General features: G+C 36.1%; 1 non-coding gene across 1 annotated transcript; it reads left to right on the top strand.

The window, feature by feature from the left end:
- Nucleotides 1–9,813: 9,813 nt before the first annotated feature.
- On the top strand, nt 9,814–9,954 carry LOC135271487 (U4 spliceosomal RNA). The gene has a single exon (XR_010339651.1). It is a non-coding gene; the product is annotated as a U4 spliceosomal RNA (small nuclear RNA).
- Nucleotides 9,955–10,615: the final 661 nt, after the last annotated feature.

The raw sequence follows: 10,615 nt of genomic DNA, 5'->3' as shown, positions 1-10,615 counted from the left end.
CCCATTTTTCAAAATTGTTAAAAGGTTACACGATATTTTAAGTAGCTGCTCTAAGGTTGTTATGTGCTTAGATAAATCAGTTCTCATCAGCATTAGCACCTTAATGAACAAATTTTTATTTGTTCACTAACTTTTTATTCTTTGTAGGAACTGGGATCTTACTATGTTGCCCAAGTTGGTCTCGAATTTCTGAACACAGGCAATCTTCCCACCTCAGCCTCCCAAAGTGCTAGGATTACAGGCATGAGCCACCATCCCTGACCTGTTGTATTAGTTAATCTACAACATTAATTCACAATTTGAAAAAGCAGCTATGCAAAGATACCCTGGTATAAGTAGAAAATTTTCAAGAAATGATAGACCTGATTATTCCCCTGAAGGTCATGAGGAAAAAATCTAGTTGAAGTTTCAGAGCAATCTAAAATTCCATTTGTATTCTATGAAATCAGGAATGTGCTCTTTTAACTAATTTTTTTTTTTTTAATTGTGCAGAAAAGCAATGTGTTACTTCAACAGCGTTTAGTCATAGTAAAATCCAGTTCAGCTGTTAAAAAAGAAAACCTTCTTTTCTCTCCCTGCCCTGGAATGTTCATAAAGAATCTACAAATATGGTCCCTTATTTCGTGTGTGTCCCAAATATAACTGGCATAATTATCTTCGTATTTGGCTCATTAAGCATTACATTCTTCTGTGATTCACTGCAGTGTGACGCTAGCCCAGCAGTGAAATCGTTCTCCGTGACACAAAGAGAAAAAACATGATTCTGTTCTACTAGTTTTACTGTTAAGTCTATGGTTACCAATTGAGAACATTGCTTTGATGTATAATTAATCTCACTGAAGGCTGGCATTTTCTACTTTCTAATAGAAAACTAGTAATCTGCATTTGCAACAGGCCCAGACCGTCAACCAAACCCAGGGTCCGCATTTATCTTGAAGGCTTGCATTGTTCCCTGCAGTCATGGGGAGAGCAGCACATTCTTCAGAAAGTGGCTCCCTGAGTCCTTGGACACTGCAGCTCTAATAATAGTGAGAACTCACCTCATCCATCTCACCTGTTCTGCACACGGTCACTGCCTCCAAAGCATTTTGTACCTTGAAAGCTAAGCAGATTCCTAGATCAGTGGCCTCTTCCACCTGAGTTGCCGTTGTAGCTGTCATAATCATTTTATCTGGGATTAGTGTGGGGTAGAGGTAGGGACCTCATTCTCAGGGCAAAATGGAAGAACAGTGAATTGTTTTTTTTTTTTTTCTTTTTTTTTTTTTTTTACAATGGTAACATTTTAATTTCTCCAGATTATTCGCAAGCATTTTAAATATTGAGAGAGAAAGAGTTGATTGTTTTCCCCATCCGAAAAAAAAATCTGTTTTCTGCCATGTAAGGAAAGGAGATTAATTAACCAAGAGGGATACATGCTTATCTCATATATACGAGTTTCCTCTGAGTATCCAAATGCCTCCCACCATTTAAAAAAATGGCATATAAATCCCCAGTGTGCTTCAATAAGTGTCATCTATTGATAGATCCGATCGTTGGGTACCCTCTGTGACTACATCTGCTGCAGGCACACAGCCTTCCTCCTTGACCCTGTCTATAATGAATGTGTAAATGACTATTTATATTCATTATGGGTCAAAACTTTGTGTGCCTTTACTTCTGCTCTCATCACATTTTATAATGGGGTTGTCTCTGTAATGGACTATCACTCAGAAAAAAGATTTAAAAAAATCAACACCTATCACTTATACTCTGACACATTGAATGGTAAAAATTGCAGGATGACTTTTTGGTTACATTTTTTTTTCTTCTTTGTTCCAAATTGAGACTTTTATGATTTTCCCTAATTCCTTTATCTTCAAGTACTTCCAGAGCAATTTCTTTGTCTGGCCAGTGCGGTATGCAGCAGGTGATCCCGTAGGGATTGTTTTCATTTGAATTATTTGTATGTGATAGTCATTGTATTCCAGAGCTCCTTCCTGAAAGAGGGGCATCTGTCATGATCAGTTCAGACCAGTATAAAAAAATTCTGTAGACCAGGTAGTTTAAACAAGAGAAATTCATTGCTTGAAGTTCTTGGGACTGAGAAGTGCAAGATAAAGGTACTGGAAAATGTCTTTCTTTCTTTCTTTTTTTTTTTTTTGAGACTCTAACTTTGTCACCCAGGCTGGAGTGCAGTGGCATGATCTCGACACACTGCTATCTCTGTCTCCAGAGTTCAAGCATTTCTCCTGTCTCTGCCTCCTGAGTAACTAGGACTACAGGTGCATGCCACCACACCACCACGCCCAGTTAATTTTTGTATTTTTAGTAGAGACAGGGTTTCACCATATTTGCCAGGCTGGTCTTAAACTCCTGGCCTCAGGTGATCTGCCTGCCTCTACCTCTCAAAGTGCTGAGATAACAGGCAGGAGCCATCACTCCTAGCCTCTCCTGTTTCTTCTAAGGGTACTGCTTCTGTTCATATGGTCACTACTCTCATGACCTAATTAATTTATAAGGGGCCCACCTCCTAACACCAGCACCTTGGGCATCAGATTTTCAACATTTTAATTTGGTGATGAGAAGAGGGAGGATACAACATTTAATCCTTAACAATGCCCAGTTAAGTTTATCGTGAATTCTAGAAACAACTGGCTATTTTTATAGTTGATTTCATTTATCATCATTTGTCAATGGAAAAAAGTAATTTCTAGGCCTCAGTTTTCTTTTGTAGTTTTTTATCGCAGGAATTATATTATAGGGAGGAAATGGTAATGTAGCATATATCTAGAGATTTTTATGATGAGCAACTCATAATGCTGTTTGTCAGCTTTCTCTGACACTGTCTTGCCATAGTTTGAATCATACTGTCAACTTTAAACACTGTCTAAACATGGATTTTAATGTCTTTTAACGACATTATATTGTCTTCATATGAAGGTACCAAGCGTGCTTATTTCTAATTTGCAGTTATAATGTTAAATTCTAACCCTATTGTGCCATCAGCTATAAACATTTTCACTGCTCTCCTGTTTGAGAAACTACCTGCATGGTTCTAGATATACTTAAAGATCAATTCAAAATAAGTTACATTTACTTTGGTCATCTGCTAGAGAAATCATGTGTTGATGGTTCTAGATTTACTTCATGATCAAGTCAAAGTAACTGTTCATTCGTTTATATAAAATAGTATCCAAAAAGTGTTCAGGGCAGTTTTTAAGTAAAAGTACCACAAAATAGGTTCTTCCTGGGATATACAATGTCCTTTCTCTAATTTAATATTTGAAATCCTCAAAGATACTATATTTGATCAGGAAAGGCCTGTAGTCAAACTTGTTTTAATGTATATTTGGCCTATAAAAAAATAAAAGATTGACAGATAGGAAAAAAATATGTACATATGTGTGTATATATATATATATATATATATATATATATATAGTCTAATGATATCAACATCCATTCTTTTCTTTCCCTTTCTATGCCTACTTACCTAACAAGAAAATTTTGAAACTCTCTCAACTCCTACATATTTGCTCTGGAAATTACCTCTAAATGTTAGGGAGGCCGGGCGCAGTGGCTCACGCCTGTAATCCCAGCACTTTGGGAGGCCGAGGCGGGTGGATCACGAGGTCAAGAGATCGAGACCATCCTGGTCAACATGGTGAAACCCTGTCTCTACTAAAAATACAAAAAATTAACTGGGCGTGGTGGCACATGCCTGTAATCCCAGCTACTCAGGAGGTTGAGGCAAGAGAATTGCCTAAACCCAGGAGGCGGAGGTTGCGGTGAGCCGAGATCGCGCCATTGCACTCCAGCCTGGGTAACAAGAGCGAAACTCCGTCTCAAAAAAGCAACAAAAAAAAAAGTTACGGAATGTCTCATTCCTCTTAGGGCACACTGACCCATTTGATTGATGATTTAATATCTTCCCCCAAAGTACCAAGTAATGTTGGTTGTTTCTTTTAATTTCAAAACCTGTGCAGTAGTAATACAGGTCATTACCGATCTCCTGACCCAGACCTTGGGTGCCAACAAAATTAAGTGCTTGCTATAAGCCATAGATACCTGCAAGCTATCAACCTATTGATGATAAACAGCAAACTATAATGGCCTAGCAATATGCACATTATTGTCTGATTCCTATTCATTTGTACATGGAGGTAGGGTGCTGAGATAACTAAATAATTAAATCACATAATGCAATTAAACTGACTCCATTAGGGTGCTCTTCACCCCGCCATTCTTCTTGCTGACAGTATGCACACCAGGCTTCACTCCAGTGCAGTTAAGCTGATTAGGTAATACTAAGCTGCTCAAATATGTAGTAGGTTTTTTGTTGTTGTTGCTGCTGTTTTAAGCTCCGTAAGTCAAAGGCCAAATTCTTGAGATACAACAGCAGGTCTTCAAGTGATGTACATAAAGCTCTTTACCCAACACATTATGGCAAAGTCAAGTAGCCTTAACCCTTCAAGAGCATCCAGGTCCCCAGAATTGGTTACTAGGTTATAACATTAGATATTGTGTTGTAAGGAAAAAATATGTAAATTACTCATGCGTTTCCTGGAGTGCTGCTGAGTAGACTGGGCTCTTACTCTAGCATCCATAGGATGCAGTGCTATTTCTGTTCTATCCTTCACCATCCATCCATCCCTTAATTTTTCCTTAATTAATAATATGTTAGCAGTATCCTATTATAGACTGAGTACCTATTATATGCCATACAATATCCAAGATTATTTGCATGTAGCTGTTGAATGCACACAATAGCCTTGTGGTTCGATATTCTCTATCTGGAAGAATATAGAAGTTAAGGTAGGTTAGCTATCTTGCCTAAGATCACACAGCTAATTAGTAAGAAAGCCTGGACTTGAATCTAGCTCTGTCTTAACTCCAAAGTCCACATTTGTTTCCCTGTAGCAGGTTGCCTCTTGATAAAAAATAACAGGAGGAACCATATTTTGTGCTTCAAATACAACTTGGTATAAATCTATTTCTGACAGTGTCTAGCATCTTCTCTAAGGAGGATAAGGGAACCAAGCCCCCTCTGTTGTAAAAGTTTCACATACCAATCAGTTAACTGTCAAATCAGGGCACAGCTTCTATTGCTGGACACTAGTACCATGTGGTGTATTGTCAATCTTAACTAAATACCACATCCCAACAGGCTCAACTAAATCTGTGTATTAGGAAAAATAACAAAGGAATTAAAAGATTTCATCTTCACATCAGTGTCTTAGGTGATTTCCAGAAGAAGGACTTCGTTGTTAAAAAAAAAAAAAGGTCATCTCATTAAGAAACGGAAAACAAATCCTGTTTCTTTTCCTTTTATGAATTCTCCACATAAAGCATTAATTTCCATTTTTATTTTTTTAAGATTTATGTTCTTCCCTGCATGAGACCTTCTTTTGTCTAGAGTTACCCATTCTGGTCAAAATTCTGTTGCATTTGGAATAGTGAAACTCATCTCTTGATTGCTGTAATCCAAAATTCTTTTAAAAATATGGTCACAAATGAATTAATGATTTGGAAGAAATAACACAAAAAGCAAGGTGTTATTGGTATCATTTAAGACCTTGATGCTAAGACAATGGAATATATACATTCAAATTATGTTCTACTTCTTTTTAGATATTATACAGCTACATTCACCTTAAAACTGTGTAAAACATGAAATTTAAATCAAAATATGAACAAACAATTCAGAAGGTAAAAATAGTTGATAATATGGCTTAATATCTAATTTTGCTAGTAATCGGAAAATGTATATTAAGTAATTTTTTATCCATTAACTAACAAATATCTCAAAAATTATGTTCAAATCTGGTGAGGTGAGGAAAAATGGTAAACTTCTATAATGCTGGTGCCTGCATCAATTTGAATTCTCCTTTTGAAAATAAATTTAGGGCTGGATGCAGTGGCTCATGCCTATAATTCTAACATTTTGGGAGGCTGAGGTGAGAGGATCACTTGACACCAGGAGTTCAAGACCATTTTGGGAAACAGAAAGACCATGTCTCTATAAAAAGTGAAAATAATGAGCTGGTCATGGTGTCACACATCCGTAGTACCAGCTACTAAGGAGGCTGGGGTGTGAGGACCACATGACCCAAGAATTCGAGGCTACGGTGAGCTGCAATGGCACTACTGCAATCAAGCCTGGAAAAGATCTTGTCTTAAATAAATAAAAATTAAAATAAATAAATAAACTTTTAAAAAGACACCTGATAATGCATCATTTTCACTCAGTACATTTTATTGCAAAGATGATGGTCACAATGTTTTTTCAGTGTCAACTGAATGTTTTAGTTGTGTCAACTAAGCTGAACCTAATGGAGAAGAACTGGCTAAAGCAAAAGAGAGGGGAATGTTTGTATCATAGGGCAGAAGGAAAAGCATGTGTGTGAGCTCCAGGTGAAGAGCACTTAGATCCCTAAAATAACTGAGTGGCAGTCTCTGTAGCTTCCAGGTGGTGAAGTGATTAGGCATTGAAGCTAAGGATAAATGCAGGGACCACATCGTGAAAGGCCTAGTCAATCATGATAGTAAAAATATATCTATAAGAAATTTTATTGACAAGCCTGAATAATTTTATCCAAAGGATTAAGAACTTCAAGACAGAATGACATGTTTGAATTTGCATTTTGGAAAGGGCATTGTGCTTTGCAGTGTGTAGGAAGGATTGAAGGAGGGCAGGCAGGAACAAAGGCAGAAGAGAAAAAGGATCCATTCTAGTCATGTAGGGGAATAATGGTGGTGACTCAGACAAGCATAGGAAGAATGGAGATGAAGAGCAATTGCTGAATTTGAAGGATATTTGGGAGGCGGGCATCCATAGGGTTTAGTGATGAATTGGATATAGGGGCTGAATGGGAGAAAAGTGGGTGATATGCAGGTTCTAGCTTTAGGGAACCCAGTGATCTTCAGAGAGAGAATGATACTGAAGATATAAATTTGGGTGTGATATAGATATGTGGAGAATTATAGTATCAATATAATGCTAAAGTTTGGATATAACTAAATGTTAAATAGCAAAGAAGTAGATCAACACTGACACATCTGCAATCATTTGAATTAGTTTTACAAGGAGATAATATGAAAAATGAGATAACATATTACAAATATATTTGTGTATTCTATGTATACACAACCTAAATATTAAGTATACATCTGAAACAGATACTATAATAAATCATATCAAATTATTAATAATATAGGTCTTTGGGAATTTGGTGACAATGTGTAGAAATATTTTTAACATGTGTATGTATTTTTCTATAATTTAATATCTTAGATACTGTAATTTTCTCTATAAAATATATCATACAATGTTAAAAACTATATTTTCAGTTTCACTATATTGAACTATAGTATGTTTACAAGTTACAAGATCACCATAAAAGATACTTTCCAAGATTTTGGAAGGCAAAATTTCTCAACAGGTCATAACGCAAAATTCAGCTGTCAATGTAATATTTTGTGTTCCATCAAAACAAAATCAGCATAATAAAAAATTGCTGTTCTGGATGTCATTGCAAAGCCATTTTTGTCCTGAGCCTGTGACTTAGAACTTGTTGGCAAGTTGTTTAGCCTCTGAGAAGGAGCCTGGATGACTGCTGAGACAGGAGAGTCGGTTTGGATTTTCTCTAAGGTGATCTTCCACTCTGTTTTGCCTGTGTCCACATCACACACAAAAAATTCCATCAAACCATGTTTCAGTCAAATCAGCCTATGTTTGCATTTTGAGATATGCAGTTAAATGGCCACAGTCTGAGATTATATGTGACCTGACATCTAATAAGAGTGTATTTCTTTCAAAGAGAATTTAATGTTTGTTCCTTACACTTTTGTTTTCCCTCTTTTATTTCTTCTTTTTGTCATAAAAAGATTGAAAATCCTCGCTGTATTAGTGTGCAGAACATAAAACATAAAGTTCTTCCTGAAAGGTAATTTTCCAAGAGTGAAAAATATGAGAATGGCATTTGATTGTTTGGTTTTCTGTCATTCAATGTTGCATTAAAACAACCATTTTTCCATAACTATGAATGGCCTTACTCTTGAAAACTGTCAGTTACAAATGAAAAGCGATAACACTTTGAAAGCAAAACCTTTCCTAAATCCCACTAGGTTTTCAGATGAATTTGAAAATTAGTTAGTGGTACATATTCATACACAAATGTATCCATTGTTGGGGAAGAAATTAAATAATTTATAAACTCCATCTCCATATTCTCAGCAAAATATTCTTTTTTACATCTTAAAATGAATAATTGTTATAAATCTTATCCTACTCTTTTTCATTTTTTCCTAAGGACGTTTATATTTTGTTTTTCCCTGATACGTGGATTTTAATACACTAAAGTTCGATACCATAAAGTGAAACCTAGAATTGCCATAGTTTATGAAGCCTTTTATATTATTTCACTAAAACAGGTGTTTGTGTGTGTGTGTGTGTTTCCTGGTTATGTGTTGATTCTAGAAACCTAAAAATAGAGAAAAAGCAAAAAACTTAATACAATTACCAACATTGCATAACCCAGAGAAAAACACCTGGATTAAATTTGACATCTTACTTCAAAGTCTCTTTGGATAAACTGTTATGGGAACAAGCGACTCAGGTTAAATAACTGTATGTTTCCATTAAGGGACAAAACTCTACCTGTCATCATAACTGGTATAGACTCTCTGGCTTAGACCTAATTTGAGAGGCCAGTTTTGGAGATTACTTAAGTGAAAGCTAAAATGATGGTTTCAAATTAACAATCAGAGAAAAACAAAACTTTTCCTTGTGGCCCTCTTGGGAAATTAGTCACCTGTGTTAGTGTGGCTGAAAGAGTAGCTGTCCTGTGTATTAGGACCAGCATGGGTTCTCTCACATTCAAAGTCTGCACAGCTAAACTGGTCTTAGGGCCCATGCTGTAAACCAAGACAGCTTTCTTTCTGTAATCTGATGGTTACTCTGTGTCTGCATCTCTGAAAGTTCCTAGTTCAAGGCATGCAGAAAAGAGAGATGTTAGAGTTCCTAAAAGAAAAACTTTAAACAAATTAAATTTAAATGAGTTTAATTGAGCAAAGAACTGTTTGTGAATCAAGCAGTCCTTGAACCAAAATAGGTTTAGAGAGACTCCAGGCTGCCACATGGTCAAAGACGATTTATGGACAGAAAAGGAAAGTGACGTTTAAAAAACGGAAGTGAAGTTCAGAAACAGCCAGATCAGTTACAGCTCAGTGTTTATCTTATTTGAACACGATGTGAACCGTTGGCTTTAGGCATAATTTAAAATATGTGAGGAGGCAGCTTTAGTCTAAACTTAATTTAACAGACCCACATAAGACCAATGGTTTAATAAGATCTCAAACTCTTTAAAATGTGCATTCTAATGAAGATGATATTTAGCTCTACCTAACTTTTCAAATTCCTTTTCATGCACTCATAGCATGTAATATTTCAGCCATCCCACACTTCCTACAGTTTCTCTCTTACCTTTTTATCTCTGCACGTGGCATACCTGCTGTTGGAACACCTTCTCCAACTTGCCCAGTTGGTCATGACATACATCCAGACTGTGTTGAAGGGTCATCTTCCCTGTGATGTCTGCCATAAACTCTACCAGGGACAGATAGTCTCTCTCCTCTGTACCTCATGGCACTTGGCACATATTTCCAATTTACTGTAAGCATGCTAGTCATAGGTTTGTTATTATTTATCTCTATTTTTAGTCTGTGAGCTCCTGGCAGAAAGTAACTATATCTTAGTCATCTTTGAATCCCTAGTACCTAGAACATTGTCTAATCTTAGTAGGCGTGCACACATGTCTGTTTTAAAAAAAATTAAGCTTTGCACAGTGGCAGTATCATAGCTAGTGAGTTTCATCCGAGGCACGATTATTGCTAATAGAAAACTTTTCCCAATACCCCGCCATGACGACTTGGATTATAGTCGGAATTGGCAATTTTTGATAATCTCCACGGAGACTGAATAAAGAAAAAAGAATTAAAAGTACAAAAAATATAAAATAATAAACATTAAATGTATTAAACTGTAATAAATTGGAGAATAATTATGTGCTTTTGTAGGGTCTACTGAAATTTGAAGTTCCTTGTTTAAAGAACTAAGAATAGCTCTTTGATTTCTTTGTGTCTTAAGCACTGTTTCCCATCTGTCACTCTGCACAATTTATGATCAGCTCAGTGAAATAATATCTAAGTATGGTGATATATAAGATTGACATAGGTGAGGTGAACTATGCAAATGCATTGATTTAAAACATTTCCATTTTTATTACAAGTTAGGAAGAAAGCATAAGAGTTTTCAAGTTAAAAATAAACAAAAGCTTTTAATAGGGCCTAGGGAAAGAGTCTGTGTTTCATAAATTGCATTAAATATTTGGTATGTAAAATTCCGGCTGCTGTTCTGCATTAAATGGGTGAAATGCATCCCCTATCTAATTAAGTAACCATATGGAGACAAGTCACATTTACATAAACAAAAGCAGAGAGCCTGGCTCTGTTGTATTCTCTTCTAGATTATGTAACTTGGTTTTCGTGCTATGGCTTTCTGTTCTGACTTGCACATTGCCATGGACCAATACACTCACAGAAAATGAATGGAAGTTAAAGAGCTAATTCGAAAGAG

The sequence above is a fragment of the Aotus nancymaae genome, unplaced genomic scaffold (assembly GCF_030222135.1).
Source record: "Aotus nancymaae isolate 86718 unplaced genomic scaffold, 86718_ANA_hifiasm-v0.15.2.pri h1tg000079l, whole genome shotgun sequence".
NCBI lineage: Eukaryota > Metazoa > Chordata > Mammalia > Primates > Aotidae > Aotus > Aotus nancymaae.
This window is presented reverse-complemented; position numbering and strand designations above follow the sequence as displayed.